The 17,038-nt window shown below is 35.0% G+C and overlaps 1 non-coding gene and 1 pseudogene across 1 annotated transcript; both read right to left on the reverse strand.

Moving 5' to 3' along the window:
• Positions 1 to 866: 866 nt before the first annotated feature.
• On the reverse strand, positions 867 to 939 carry TRNAF-GAA. Its single transcript has one exon. It is a non-coding gene; the product is annotated as a tRNA-Phe (tRNA).
• A 2,658-nt stretch (positions 940 to 3,597) lies between these two features.
• Positions 3,598 to 5,060, reverse strand: LOC120186156 (annotated as a pseudogene).
• Between the last annotated feature and the right edge of the window lie 11,978 nt (positions 5,061 to 17,038).

Here is a 17,038-nt window from a genome sequence, read left to right on the forward strand (position 1 = left end):
CGATATAAAGTAAAACTGTCAAATCCAGGGGCCACCATATGCACACATTTCAACCTCGTTTCACTTTCGCTATAAATTATCTGCCCTCCATTTCCTCTCAATCTCAGTCTATTCACTTCACCTACTACATAACAAAAAGGAAAAAGATGGAGGCATTTCAGTGTTGGGTTTCACAACACAGCACTGCCATTGGTAACTTCACATCCATTTCCTTTTTTTGTTTAATGGGTTCTTCAATATGCCGCAACTTTTGGGTGTCGCAGGAGCAGTATGGCATCAGCTCTCTTAAGCCAATCTGAGGCTTATTCATGCAAGGTCTCTTCTCTCCATTTTCATTCTCAAAACCAAATTAAACTCACCTCAATTTGTTTTGTTTTTAATCAGAATTTCCGTGTGTGATTTGATTGGATGTAGGATGCACTCGCAAGCCTTAACACTAGCGGTGTTGTCTGGTGCAGCTGCATATCATTACTACGAAAAGAATGCAGCAGTTAAGACAAGTCACTACCATTGCCTAGAACAGAATCATAGCAATTTGAAATATTTTTTTTATTTGTTAATGGTTGATGAGGATGATGAAAATATTGGAATGAATGATATATCAGTTATAGTTCTATTTGACGTTCCCTGGTCCCCTTCTTCTAATATGAAGCTGAGAAAAGTATATTAAGCTGCCAAAAATGGAACTCACCGCCACCATTAACACTTGCTTGAACAAGTGTGTGAAGCGCTGCAATATAGAAAACATCAAACATAACCCAAAAATTGAAGCAAAATGCTCAAGTGAACCAGCTTTAACGTCGTATAACCATTCTGTTTTCGTTCCCTCTTTTGAAGTTTCCAAAACGAAAATGGAAAAAAAGCCATGCGATGAACGTGGATCGAACACGTGACCTTCAGATCTTCAGTCTGACGCTCTCCCAACTGAGCTATCCTCGCTCTTGGCTCTAAATAGATTAATATTCTTTTTATTAAGTTTGTAATATGCTTCTCATAACTGGGTAATTGAGAGAATAGAATAATGCCGACTGATGAAATACCCAAATCCCTTTTTCCTGTTTGAATGAGACGATGAAAATACCCAATTCAGTTCCGACAATGAGAGAATGGAGTAGAAGTCGAAGTGGTGATGGTGAAAGACGATTTAGGGATGCCAACAGGGGAGGAGCTTTGGGTTTGTTTTGTCGACAATAGTTTGAATTTGCAGTATGCTTGGTGTTGGGAGCAGGAAATTGCCTAGCCTTTGAGTTGCTCATCCGAAACAAGATTTTCTTTTGACCATTTTGTGCATTCTTGTTGTTTTGATCCTTTAAAGTCTTTGAATAACTTTGATCACTCTTGAAGGCAAAGGATACTTAAAATTGTTAGCAAAATTAGAACTGTAATCAGATAATTATCAATGCCGTGGTGTTAGTCATGATGCTATAAATGATATTTCAATGTTGTAAGTAGCCGTTTACAGGTAAATAGAAGATGGAAGTGATTTCATCACACTCTCAACTCTGTTGGTGGTTAGGTTTTCGGCAATGACTATACGAGGACTCCCAAACTTGATCATTGAAAACTCCCAAATGTTTGATCTTTGATACTTTGTGCTTGACCCTAACATAATTGTTATACTGCTTAGGATGGCCCTTTTGTATCGAATTTCAAATACAGATACTAAAACTGCTTATGAGTGCCTTCCTCTCCATGTGACAAAATTATATCTTTTATGCTCAAAATTATAGACAATTACCTAACTGATTGAGTTGTCTGCTAAAGGCTTAATATATTTTTGTTTCCTATCTTATTTGAGTCTTGAAGGAAATGGTGGTGATCCCTTTTAGAACGGTTTTGCTTTAGAACCCCAAGCATTCCCTGTGTTTGTATTTCTAAGCCAAGTTTCTTTCAGTTTTAGCAGTCAGAAAATTACTCGAAAGCAATGTTTGGAATAAAAGTTCAAGGTCTTTGTGCCATTGTGTCTTGTGATAGTATTGTCATATCAAAGCATTGAAAATTATGGTCTTGTGTATTCTGATATTTGATCTTTACTCTTGTTCATATTCTTGACTTTGATCCATTAATTTGGAAGGATACTGAAAATGCTGCATCGATGGAGTATTCCCCTTTTAACTTCATGGAATCATTTTAACTCCAAAGTTATACATTTCTGTTGTTCAATCATTAACATTTTTTGGCATATGTTACATTTTTAGTATTTTTTTTATAGTAGATTGATGTTTGCTTAAAAGTCATCATAAGAACCGGATGAATATTGTATGCAGGAAGCAAAAACAGCGAGAACATGCCACATTTTTGTTATCAGCAATTGCTTTTTGCTTTCTTTACGTTATTAGTATGAGTTGCTGCTACTTCATTTGATGTTTGCTTTTGCATTAAGTCATATTGTGCTTTTGTCTCTTTGAAGCTTGTTTTTTCCAAAATTATATGAATCCTTGAAGATAATCTGGTTAAATATCTTTTAAGCCGGGATTTTATACTTAGGTTATGTCACCAAGAGCAATGCCAAAAGAAGGCTGAGGTATATGCTTCGAAGCATGACTTGCCCCACGATTTCATTGGCAAGCAAAGCTTTGTTACTCGAACTCGATTCTGAGTATCGGAAATGAGGTGGAATCAGCAGATGAGTTGGATTAGATTCTCTAACCCTGCAATTATCTAGATATACTTAAGTTAATTAGAGTGCTAGTATCCGATACTAATATGTATCTAACATAGGCATGTTTAATATTTCCTAAATGTTTCCATGTATATAGGTCATACCCCACGGCCATATACAGTTCAGATATGTATCCAACACGAATTTCCCCCCCACCGTAATATACAGTAACCGACAGATTTGGTGTAATATCAGATGCTTGAAAGTCTTCGCCATCGTAGTCTAGTACTGTGTGCGTCCAGTTATAGCTAGTGACCATAATAGTTTAGTTTACACTGTGGATGGTGTTAATTGTAGTTGACTGATAGGTTTTCTGTGTGTCCATCAAAGTTTTTGCTGTTGTACACTGATAATGCAGGCTAGGCTTGCGTTATTCGGATCAAATTCGAAGCAACAAGGGGAACGCAGCTGTCCGGTTGTGCGAATCATCCACGTTTGAATCGTTGCCGTAGTCATGTGATTTACTTTGAATATGACTGGTGGATGGAGGCTAGTGAAAGAAACTCTTCACCCTGTAAGGCTAAATGAGCCTCTACATGGATTCTTTTCCTTTTTCCAATATAATAATAGTAAAGTAGCTTAGGCATGGGATTGGAGCTCATTTTAAGCAATCATTAATTATTTGAATATTTGTCTGCTTTCATTTTCAACTTCCATAAAAAAAAAAAAAAGAAATTAGTGTCTTTTGCTAATCTTATCTTCTTTTTCAACAGGCTATGGTTAAAGTTGACCATTCATTTTTGGACAGAAATTCCAGCAGTCAGGTATGTTAATGAAAACTATACCTTTTAGAATATCCGTGTTTAATATTTGTGTTCGATTACTTTGTATTAGAATACTCAAATTCGTTAAGTACGATAGCTCGACGATGAGATGAATTCTCTACCTTTGTTTCGAATTGAATTGAGAAACTTGAAGAGCACAAATGTCCCATTTATTCAACATACAAATTTATTCAACATACAAACATTCACACAAGCGGAAAACGTCGACAATTTTAAATTGTACAAACAGCTCAATCAGTTATCTCAAACCTGTTTTTTATACTTTCTTGCAGGAATGAAAACATGTTCTTCAATTTGCTTTCCGGCAGTTGATTCTGATTTCCCCAGAATTTCTGTAAGAGGTTTAATGTTTCCCATCTTGATCATAGACTTGGCAAATTCCTTGAAAAATAATTTAGTGTTGGCAGCATAACTTTTAACCAAATAATCAGTTGATGAATTCCCATTGAAGAGTTCTTGATCTGAATGGAGCAGACCCTTCTTGCCCAACAAATTTCCGTAATACAGACTATCGAAACGAGTCGGGGTTTGACGATCGAGAGGGGCGAGCACGTTGTCGTTTCCGCTTCTAGGGCAAATCTTTCTCAACGAGTTGGCAAAGGAGGGGTCTATGTCTGAGTCATTGTAAATGTGTGACCGGAATGATGTGCATCGGGCAAGGCCAATGTTATGCGAACCTGTGAATCCAAGTCGAACCATGGTAAGTTGATGTTAAAGTGTACTTGTTTGAAGGATAATCAGGATTTTAAATAGTGACCGCAACGAAATATTGGATTCTTCGAGACATTCGGATTACCGGAAAGTATTACAAGGTCTTTTATTGAGAGACCCTGAGCTGAGAAGCTTGAAATAAGAGCACTTAGATTAAAGGTTGGTTGTGGAATGCTGGTGTTTGCTGCACTTCGGCTGGCGGTGGTCGAATCCCTTCTTCCCAATAGTACCTTCCATGACGGACCCCCTAACTGCAAACTCGACAAAAATTCTGTCCATAACAATGTTAATGCAAAGATTGTCGTCCAGCATTTGCTTAGTGTACTAACCTGAACAACCGAATCACGAGCAGCAATGGCTAGAATATCAGCGCAGGATACAACTCTAGGACATGCTTTCTCCAGTTGAGCTTTGATGTTGTCGACAACATTGAACCCTCTCGCCGAGTTATTGTTTGCAACTGCTGTTTTCTCACCTATAAACGTCGAGTTATCGTCCAAAAGAACAGATCCATCACATCCCTATTCACCACAAGGATCCACATAAACTTAAATCAACGAAATATCAAACAATGTGTTACTCAGATTTGTGTCCAAAAACGCATTTGACACGACTGTTCAAGAGTATTTCTAGAAAAAAAACGAAGAGCACTCACATTAACGAAACAGTCGTGAAAATGTAATCTCAACAACGAAGCTCCGATGCGCGTTTCGTTCTTTATAGCTGCGGTGACTCCAGCCTTAACAATAGGTAAAGCTTGTGGGCAGGTGGATGAGTAATAACCAGGGGAGAGTTGGCCTTTGGCTTGAAATGAACAAACAGCAGTAACTAAGGCAAGAAACAGTGAATGAAAACAAGCCATGAAAACACTTTGTCGAACCGAATGATTCAAATTCAGAATGTAATTTGTTGCCTATCGTATTGCAAACAAAATGATACCCTTTTATACTGTGTAAAAGCGTTAATTTGATTGATTATCACAAAGGAAATGGTAAACGTGTAAGGTTTAAACAAAGGTAACGTAGGTTGCCAAGTAACTTTTAGCGGTTGCCTTTAGTTTGTTGCAATGTTTATTTCTTACAGGATCTTCTGATGAACGCTTGAGGTTCCTTTAGCCTCCAATGCTGCCTTTGACTTAACACAATCTAATTTGGTCCGAGATTTCGTTTAACGAATGCTATTGTAATCGATTATTGCGATGTATATTCGACAGAAGTTTATCGAAATTTAGTGGTAATCATAATCAACAATCATCATATAATTGCAGGTATATCTTTAATCAATCAAGCTGTTTCTGATAAAAAAAAAGTAGCATTCTCTATTAGTTTAGCCTATAATCCTCTTACAAGGACCGTAATTTGTAGTTTTTTTTAATTACATTTTGTTGTTTCATCAGGTATTTTTCAATTGACTTTCCTGCAATTGATCCTAATTTCCCCAGAATTTCCAGTGAGAGGCTTGATGTTCCCCATCTTGATCATGGATTTGGAGAACTGTTTGAAAAACCTTGAAGAATCTGCAGCATAGTTTTTGACCAAGGAATCGGTTGAAGCAATGTTGACAAGCTCTTGATCAGAATGGAGGAGACCTTTGTTCTTCAACAAGTTCCGAAAGTAGAAATTGTCGAAAGAAGTCGGTGTACGTATGTCGAGCGATCGATGAATGTTGTCTTTGCCAGTTCTCGGGCATCTGCGTTGCAGGGACTTGACAACGAGGGATCGATGTTGGAGTCGTAGATGCGTGCCCAAAACGATGTGCACCTTGCTAGGCCAATAGTATGATCCTTGTTCAGTAACCCAACTATAAAAGTTATAAAATGATCCATTGATTATAAGATATTTCTTTGTTGAGTTTTCAATTATTAAAAATTATAAAATGATCACTCAATTATTTATATGTTCCAAACTCATCATTTTCTGTTAAAATTTTAACGACAATCTGAGCTTGGCATTAACCTATTGATTGTGATATAATAAAATATGATCCTAAAATCTCATACAACTATCATCAGTCAACGTATTAATATCTAGCTTAGTCTGTTATCAAATTTTTAACAAAATATGAAGAGTTTGGAATATATGAGTAGTTGGGTGAATATTTTATAACTTTTAATAGTTAAGAGATTAAAAAAATATCCTATAATCATAGGATCATTTTTAACTTTTGATAATCGTGAGACTTAACAAAGTATTACCTAATAGTTGCAACCAATTTTATACTTTACCCTAAATAATCATTACAGTATACAAATTATAACTTATTATCTCTTGATGTACTATGTTCATGTGATTAAGCACTTGTGTTTGTTGTTTTCTTCACACAATGATGGCTTATTATTCTCTTTATCCATCTTCCACAACTAAGCCTTATTCTGTTTTGCTTAAACGTCATCAACTCAGTAGTTAAAGGAATAGTTGTTGTTTTTAGAGGTTATAGGTTAGTGCATCAATAGCTGCAACAGAGTGATTGAGCTTAATATTAAATTATTGAGAGTATTTAGAATAGATACTACTTTGTAATCACTTTAGTTTAATAAAAAAATAACATAATGTCCCAACCATCTTTCGGGTGGGCTCAGAATTGGGCTTCAACTTGAATAAATGGGTAGAGTCACCACCGATCATTTAAAAAATATTTAGGTTGATCAGACATCATCTTACTGATCTGCGTTTTACCAAAAGTATGTCGGATTCGGGAGTCGTTACAATTAAAGAAGGATTAGTACCCTTAAACTGCCCTTTCGACACCATTTTAATTTATCAGTTGTCTTAATTGCGAAAATGAAAATTTAAATTAAAATGTAAAGACTCGATTCAAATTATTTACCTTTGATCGATTAAAATTACCTCTAAAAAGTTGAAAACGTTAGATTATAAAATAAAAGAAATATTAAATAAAAATTAAATTTTAAAAAATAAATCAAAGAAGGAAATATTAAATTTTTAAAAATGTTATATAAAAAATGTTAAAAGAAAAAATAAAATAAATGAAGAAAATATTAAATTTCAAAAAAAAAATAATAAAATATTAAAATATTAAAAGAGAAATAAAATAAAACAAATAAAATAAAAAGAAGTGGGAAATAAAATAAAAAAATAAAATTTAAATTTAAAAAAAAATACAAAGAAAGAAAAAAATAAAGGTAAAATAAAAGGTATAATAAAATAAAATAAAAGATAAAATAATAAATAATAGTAGTAAAGAAAAAAGAGACAGTTGTTTTTAAAATAAAATATAAAAATTAAATAAAAGAAAATAATTAAATAAATAATCTATAAAGATTGAGATAAAAGAAACTTATAGTGAAGTAGCCTCAGAAATTCCTCTAATCTTCGAAACAAATCTTTACTTTAAAATTCACGTCAGCTTACAAGGGCATTCTTCACTGACGACTCGGATTATGTTGTTTCAACAATAATTGGTTCTATCTCAGTTTCCTCTTAGCAAACAATTTTGCTAAGTGTATTCTCGGGGAGTCAAATGTGTTTCAATAAGTCAATCATTCTTACAATTCTCACGTTTTAAATTGAGTTTTCGCTTTAGCCATCGGCTTAAAAGAAAATTAGCTAAGCATGACCAAAATCATACTTAGCATTTGTTGAAAACGAAAATTAAAAGAAAATAAAGGAGTATACGAAAATATAGAGAAAGCTCGAGAGAAAAATAAGATTTTATTCTTAGATGTGTCTGTGTTTTAAGATGTTTTTTTAGGCTTACCCTAAGAGGGTATTTATAGCATTCAAATTCCTTTAAAGTATATCTTTTATCGTAATTAAAACATTTAAAAGTATTTAAACTAAAATACCTAAAACAAAGATAAAATAAAATAGTATTTAAAATAATATCTTAAATCCTAATTGAAATACTAACATCTATTTAAACTAAAAAACAAAGATAAAATATAATATTAATATATATACTAAATAAGCCCCGAATGAAAATAGGTGTCTACAGCTGCCCCTTTTAGTCATTTTTCGTGTAACAAAAAATAGGACAAATATAAAAAGACACAAATTTTTATTCGGTAGTTGTGGATGACTTCTCCGTCGCGAAGTTGGGTCAGTCCTAAAATGATATCCTTCTTCATGTTATTCGGAATTTGAATTGGAAGGTGGCTTCTTGTGGCTAAATTGTAGTCAACCTTGGTTTTCTTCTTGGTTTAAAGACATCGTTTTGCAAATTCAATCGGAAAGTAATTCCTCGATGCTACCATGTGGTTGATATGCCCTCAAGCTGAATAGAATCGAACTCGAAGGTTTTTGTTGACAGATAGCCCTTCTCGCCTTGAGCTATGCTATAATAGGCTGGGAGATAACCCTATATTGTTCCAGATGACTCATTTGCTGTGAAACTAAGTCAATTTTTTGGGTATGATATCCTTCGTCGTGAAGTTGAAATCGTGGATGGATCCTTCGCTGTGAAGTTAAACTTCGAATTGGATGTCATTCGTTGTGAAATTGAATTCCAAAATTGCATTGCTTTCGAGTTCAATATCTTTCGCTGTGAAGTTGAAATTGACTCTGAATGAAACTGGTTTTTCATTGTTATGTCTCAGATGACTCATTCGTCGTGAAGTTGGGTCAATCTTTTGGGTACGATATCCTTCGTCGTGAAGTTGAAATCGTGGATGGCTCATTCCCTGTGAAGTTAAGTTTTGAATTGGATGTTCTTCGTTGTGAAGTTAAAATCCAAAATTGCATTGCTTCCGAGTTCAATATCCTTCGATGTGAAGTTGAAATTGACTCTGAACGAAACTGGTTTTTCATTTTTGTGTCACAAATGACTCATTCGTCGTGAAGTTGGATCAATCTTTCGGGTACAATATCATTTGTTGTGAAGTCAAAATCGTAGGTGGTCATTCGTTGTGAAGTTGAGCTTTGAATTGAATATCCTTCATTGTGAAGTTGAAATCCAGTCTTGTAAATTGAATTGCTTTGAGATTAATATATTCGTTGTGAAGTTGAAATTGTAGATGGCTCATTCGCTTTGAAGTTGAGCTTTGAATTGGATGTCCTTCATTGTGAAGTTGAAATCCAATCTTGAAAATTACATTAGCTCGAGTTTAATATCCTTCGTTGTGAAGTGGACATTGACTCTAACAAGAATAAGTTGGAGGGAAATCTTCAATCTCTGGTTGTCAGTCCTGATGACTCTTGATTCTGGACTCTTGATCTTGGATTCTCCAACATGTTTAAATGAATTTTATTTCTAGTCCTGGTTTGGGCAATGCCTTTCAGTTATCTTAGGTATGGTGCATAAGCCTTGATTGGCTTCCGAATATCTTCTAGAAAGTGCCACATCAAATCGTGTAATGCCCAGAGTCGTGCCCATGTCTCCAGCCGTGACCAAATAATAAAAAAATACAGAATGCCTTCATTTTAGTGCAATTTCCAAATCTGACGTCCTGCACAGAAAATGAATTAAAACAAACAAATAAGCCACAAATAACCAATGATTAAGGAGTAATTTAAAAGCAAAATATTAACTAAATTAAACACTTATCAAATTCCCCCTCACTTATTCAATGTTTGTCCTCAAACATTCCTCAATTAACATATCAAAATCATAAGTTGTCATCTTCAATTTCAATTTATTCCTCAAACTTCCAATCGAACTAAGTTCATGACATTTGCCGAATTCAAGTTACAATCAAGCAAAGACACAACTAGGAAAATTTAAAGTAAGCAAGACATCCCAATTAATTGCCAATTTCAATGAAATATAACTCAATACCCCACAAAGATTCACACATATCCGCTCAAAGTGTTTGGGGTGAATGAAATCGCTCAAATTGAAACTAACCAAGACATTACCATAGGCTTGGAATCCAATCAAGTCTCCACTACGAAAATGAACATAATGCAATAATCAAGGGGTGTTGAAACAAGATATAATGGGGTTTAGGTTAGGGTAGAGAAAAGGTAAAAAATGGTTTAAAATACCAAAACAAGAGATCGAAATAATTAAGAACAATCTATGAATTAACATGAAGCGTAATGAAACAAGGAAAAAGAAAAGATGAAAGAAAATTGAAACGATCAATTTTTCCTTCCCCTATTTTTTCTTCTTCTTTTTGAACGAATGTATTTTTTTTGCTGAAACAGTGAACAACTTGCTTTTTTTAAACAATGATTTTTTTCTTTTTTTTCGTGGACAAGAGTGATACAATATCTCAAGTCTCGGTAAGGGTGTAAAAAGAGAGAAAAAATAAAAAGAAAGGCTTCGGGTTTAATTGAGCTGTAAAACAAAGAAAGACAAATAGACCCAAATGTGGTTCACTAGTGGGTATGTAAATGGGTAGGCTTTTTGTAAAAAGTGGGTTTATCCTAAGTGACATTTCACATTAAAACATTACGTTAAATATGTAGTATAGATATGCATTGTAATTACAAGTTCTAGAACATCTTAATTAGTCCGACACACACAAGTCAAACAATGAGTAAGAAAGAAAATGTATGCTCGTTAGACTCAAATCTCATAAGAAAAGTTTATATGAATTGAGTAAAGTTCATCTCTATCGACAAAAGCATGAAATATCTATACTCAACAAAAATTCACCAACTATATCAATCACCGATCATGCAAATTAAATTCGATCAAAACATGATCACAATCCAAAAGGAAACAAGAGTATAAAGTGAAGTTCAAGACTGGCAACCAACGATCCCAACACATCAATATCAGAATAACTCAATTTCAAACAATCAAACAAGTTAAGGAAAAAAAATTTGACATGCTTGTCCTTCCCCCCTCACTTAATTCGTTTTGTCCCAAAACGTATGTCGAATTTAAAAAATAAAGAGAGGTAAAAGGAATATTCCCCAATCTAGTGGCGAAAAAATTAGGACCATTGCTCGATTTGTGCGTGTCATCCTTGCACATGGGAAGTAAAAGTCTAGTGACTTATAATTTTCAGCAGTTTTGCTTGCCAAGAAATCCGATATGACACTTCCCTTTGTAGCTTTTTGGCTTACATACTCGATGTCAAATTCGAATAACAACATCTGCCATCAGGTTTTTTGATGGGAGGATATCTGACCTCGCAATCAGTAAACTTATTTCTTAGGTAGTAAATGGCTCTTTCCTTCCTCTCGGGTTCATCATGCTGACCTAGAACACACCCCATTGAATTCTCAAATATGGATAAATACAAGAATAGAGGTTTACCTTGAGTGGGGTACATTAAGATAGGAGTGCGAGATAAGTATTCTTTTATTTCTCGAATGCAATATGGCAATCCTCATCCCATGTTCCAGAGTTATTTTTTTAAGAAGGCGGAAAATTGGGTCGCACTTGTCGGTCAATTGAGATATGAACCGCACTATAATTTAACCTACCCAGAAAACCTCGAACCTCTTTATGTGTTTAGGGGAGGTAAATTCTGGATGGCTTTGACTTTATCTAGATCAAATTCGATACCTCTCCTGCTTACTACGAAGCCTAACGGCTTTCCTAATGTTATCTCGAAAGTACATTTATTGGGGTTAGTTTTAGCTGGAACTTTCTTAATCTTTGAAGGAGCTTTCTCAGATTTTCGACATGTTCATCTTTGGTTTGTTCTTTGATAATCATGTTATCAATATAAACCTCAATTTCTTTGTGTATCATGTCATGAAACAAGGTCACCATGGCTCTTTGATATGTTACCCTAGCATTCTTTAGTCCGAAGGGCATCATCTTGTAACAGAAAGCTCCCTATATTGTGACAAATGTGGTCTTTTCCATGTCCTTAGGATGCATCTTAATCTGGTTATAAACTGAGAATCCTTCTATGATTGAGAATAAAGCGTTCCCGGTAGTATTATCCAAAGTGTCTATGTGCGGTAGATAAAAGTTATCTTTGGGACTCGTCTTGTTAAGGTCTCGGTAATCAACACACATGCGTACTTTTCCGTCTTTCTTTGGAATCGACACTATGTTAGCCTCCCATTTTGGATACTTGGCCACTTGAAGGAAGCCAACATCAAATTGTTTCTTGACCTCTTCCTTGATCTTAAGGAGCATTTCAGGTCTCGTTCTCCTTATCTTTATTACACAGGTTTGCATTTTGGTTTGATGGGCAGTTTGTGGAATACCATACCCATATTTAGTCCCGACATATCTTGATACGACCATGCAAACACATCTTTGTATTCTTGAAGTAAGAATATTAAGTCTTGCTTCAGTTGAGAGAATTGTGCCAATTTTGACTTCCTTTCTTTCCTCTTCTGTACCCAGATTTAGGACTTCGATTTTCTCTTTATGTGGAAATATTTCCTTGTCTTCTCTTTCTATCATTCTTAACAATTTGGAAGGTAAGTTGCATTCGTCTTCAATGTTATATTCATGAACTTCCCCAAGACAAATGAACTGTTCAAAATCCACTTCTGGGTTAGTATCATCAGCACCTGCATTATCATTATCTTGGGACCCTTACAAAAGATCACCTATTGCCCCTGGTGTAGGCAATAGGGATAGTTTGAGTATTACTCTGAAAGAAATTTAAAAACCACAAGTAATTCTTCAGCGTCTAGTTGCTAAGCCCCGATCCAGATGACAAAGGGCAGATTCATGACACGTCCATATTTTTTGGCATTTTTTGTGGTTATAGCATTAATACTCCATTCTTTCAAAGCAACCTCTAAATCTGGTAAAGTCGTCCCAAACTCATAATAACCGAATTTAAATGTTTCAAAAAGATGGAAAACCATGGGTTCCCATCGAAATCCACTCTTATTTAATCTGACCAATCTTCTTTCTCGATTTTTCTGAATTTTTTCTTCTTATATTGTTGACTGGGCCGAAAACCAAGCCCGAACTGGTCTAGCTTTGTTATAGGAAGGACGAGATTGATCATTCTTGAAACAGACTCTCAAATCCTCTTCCCACATTGACATCTCTTCCCAATGTCTGTTTGATCTCCATTTTAGTGCATTCGGAGAGCCAGAGTTTGGAAATTTTTCATCATTCAGTCACAAATGTGGCATTCACAAATTCTAAGGGCGGAATGAACATTCTACCGTTTATTATTTACGTCTATGTATGGGGCATCAGTGGTCAAACTCGCCATGTTATCTTCTTCAACATTTACAATTACCAGAGCCCCTTGACTTTCTGGTGCAGCGTAGACGGTACTACTCCAGCTTGATGGATTCAAGGCTTGTGGAGGTATATTCTATGTTTGTTCCCTCTTCTTTTGAGACATTTTCTGTTAGTTAATCTGAAATACAAAATCATGGAAAATAATAAAAGAAATGAAATGCAAGGTATGAATATAATGCATGATTCATGAGAATTAGATGCATTGATCCAGAAACCTGTCTGTTATTATAAATAATCTTTATTGGGACAAAAGTGTTTTATTTTTTAAGAGACAAAAATATCTTAAAGGTACATTATGACTAAATCTTCTAAACCACGAACAACTTTTGACAAGTCTTATTCCTTTATCTGTCACTGGTTGAATACCTTGTCGGCCACTTCAGCTTCCTTTGCTAAACCGTGCAAATGACGAGCTATTTTTTGTACTTGTTCCAGGAAATCTCGGATAATTGCATCTCTAGCTTTCACCTTTTGATGGGCTTGTTCCCAAAGAAAACGCCACTAAAATCCCCCATCAAAGGGAACTATCTGAATCTCACTTGCTTGCTTCTTGAACCCGTTCGCAATGGCTTCCAATTCAACTATGGTTTTTCCATCTTGTTCTTGGTGTTTCTGGAGAGATTTCTCTAAATCAGTTACCTGGACCCTTAAACGATTATTCTGTACTGGTTGTCTATCAAACATCTCTGAGAAGTCTTTAGCTGTTCTTTCAAGGTCTCTTTTTCATCCTACCCTTCAAACTTCCATTTCAGGCTGTTAGCTTCACTTTTCCAGTACTTAAAAGACCTCTTCAGATTGGAATAGCTCTGGACTTATTCTTGATATCATTTTCTCAAATCCTCGAGCTCAAAATAAATTTTCTTATGTTCCCTCTCTAACTTGTCCGCCCGATCCTTCTGGTATCAGCATCCAACTTCCACTGTAACCTTTCAACCTCAAGTTCCCTTAGTCTTTGTTTCAGCTCATTCTTTACATCATCAAATTCTTTCCTCGATATCTCTAGCTCGGAGGGAACATTCTTAAGATGTTCTTCCATGGTTCGAGTGTCTTCATGATCTGGCATGGGGATATTGTCATTTTTCCTTAACCTCTGTCATTCCAAATAATCTGGAGTAAGCATGTCTTTGGCGGCCACGACATCCATCCAGAACACTTTCTTCCATGACTCAACTACTTCTTTGACCTTTTTCTTATAGTTGTCCCCATGATATGCAAATTATGATCCATATATTTTGTGTGTTGTTGGGACAAACTAGCATGCCCCATACTGTCGAAGTGTCAAAAGTGGGAAATATCCGAATCCTCCCCATAATCCAAGTAAGGTAATAGTTTCTGAGTCTCCACATCGGAAAAGAATGTCACTGTAGGTTAACCAAAGAGCTCTCCAGACAATATCCTATCATGAAGATGTGTGAATACTTTCATCCACTTTTCTTTTGGGGCACCTTCTTGCCATTTCATGGCAAGAAACTCCCCCAAAGGAGAATAAGTAGTGCTGAACCGGCATAAGAAATCCCGTTAGTCTTTCAAAAGTGACTATGGATCCAAACTTGGAGAAGCTGGGCACACCCTATGAATCTTCCTCCACCAGTCTTCCTACAGTGGTTGAGAGAGCGAAAGGTTTCAGCTAAGATTGCTGGTGCTGGATTTACTCATCTCGGGAGTTGTTCGAATAATTCTACCACAGCTGCCTCAATGCACCCCAAAGTCTTCGGGAAGATAACCAAACCATAAAGGCTCAGTGCGAAAAGATCTATTGCTTTCCATTCATCGAGGTGTTTCATCATCAGTTGCTTGATATGTGTCTAAACAATTCCTTCCCCGCTACCTTTGTGTCGAATCCGGTCAGTTGCCCATTTTTCATCTACCCCCGCAACCTTTGCCAGTCCGTTCTTGAAAGATTGACTTTTCATGTGCTTGATGTAAACCCGATCCATTTTGATTCCCTCGTAATGCAACAATGTAGTATACTCTTCGATTATGGGCACCATGTCCTCCTGGTTAAAGGTGAAACAGTTGTACCTCATACTATAGAATTGTACTAAGGCTTTGATTAGGGGCTCATCGGTCTTGACGTAGAGTAGGAGTGCGATATCACCATACCGTTGGCTGAACTTCCGCTTCTGGTCACTCTTCAAGTTGTCCCAAATGCTCCATAGCTCTTGAACATCATTATGCTTTAGGCTGACAGAAGCATAGCTAACCAGATCTGACACATAGCTTCCTTGCAGGCCGTCTCCCTTTTCTTTTTGAGTATTTTCGAACCACAGTCGTACCTCGACGTTTTTCACCTCTTGCATTACAACCCCTTTGTCCATTAATGCAAATTATTTGTGTGTAACAAATACTTTTTGTGGATCAACTACCTCTTTTTTATGATGCAAATGATAAAAAATGCAAGCATGAAAGAAAAATTAATTAGTAAGATAGAAATAATAATGATAAAAGTAAAAAATAATAAACTGCATGATAAAAGTAAAAACATCCTAGGCTTTGAAATGGAGTTTCGGGGTATGCTCTAATTCCATGTAGTTTCCCGGTTTAGGTTCTAAAGAAGGTACCCTAGTTCTCATTGTCGATACCCCATTGGGCTTGCCAGAACCTTAGTCCTAAGCCCATTAGAAGCTTATGTGGACTAAGTTAAACTTGAGAGGATACATTCCCTTATGTCTACATGGACATAAGGTATATGAATCCCGAAGGTTACTTGTTAGGCCTACACGGAGAATAAATTCCCACGAAGGCGTCGATTTTACCCCACTTAAAAAGGGTTCATAGCTCGGGTATAGAGCCTTAGATGAAAAAAGGTTTAATAAGCTAAAACCATCAACAAAAACGTCAGTACAACTATTTATTAGAAAAAATAATCAAAGGTAAGTAATAAAGATTGAAAATTTTACTTAAAATTTAAACTTACACTTTTCACTTAAGAAGACAACTGGAAATTAACCTTAGCTTGACTCACTTACCTGTCCCCAGCAGAGTCGCCAAGTTATCGCTGTCATCTTTTGGGTGGGCTCGAAATTGGGGTTTGACTTGAATAAATGGGTTAGAGTCATCACCGATCATTTAAAAATTATTTAGGTTGACCGGACACCATATTACATGATCTGTGTTTTACCAGAAATATGTCGGATTCGGGAGTCGATTACAGTCAAAGAAGGATTAGCACCCTTGAACTGCCCTTTCGGTACCATTTAATTGATCGGTTGTCTTAATTGTGAAAATGAAAATTTAAAGACTTGATTCGAATTATTTACCTTTGATCGATTAAAATTACCTCTAAAAAGTTGAAAACGTTAGATTATAAAATAAAAGAAATATCAGATAAAAAATTAAATTTTAAAAAAATAAATCAAAGAATGAAATATTAAATTTTAAAAAATATATTATATATAAAAAATGTTTTAAAAAATAAAATAAATGAAGAAAATATTAAAATTTAGAAAAGAAAAATAATAAAATATAAAAAATGTTAAAAGAAAAAAAAGTGGGAAAATAAAAATAAAACAAAAAAGTGTTAAATTTTAAAGAAAATACAATGAAAGAAAAAAAATAAAGGTATAATAAAATAAAATAAAAGATAAAATAATAAAATAAAATAAAAGATAAAATAATAAATAATAATAGTAAAGATAAAAAGGCATTTTTAAAAGTTATTTTTTAAAATAAAAGATAAGAATTAAATAAAAGAAAATAATTAAATAAATAATATAAAGAGATTGAGATAAAGAGAAACTTATAGTGAAAGTAACCTAAGAAATTCCTCAGATCATCAAAACAAATATTTACTTCAAAA

Source organism: Hibiscus syriacus, unplaced genomic scaffold (genome assembly GCF_006381635.1).
Source record: "Hibiscus syriacus cultivar Baekdansim isolate YM2019G1 unplaced genomic scaffold, ASM638163v2 tig00113302_pilon, whole genome shotgun sequence".
Lineage (NCBI taxonomy): Eukaryota > Viridiplantae > Streptophyta > Magnoliopsida > Malvales > Malvaceae > Hibiscus > Hibiscus syriacus.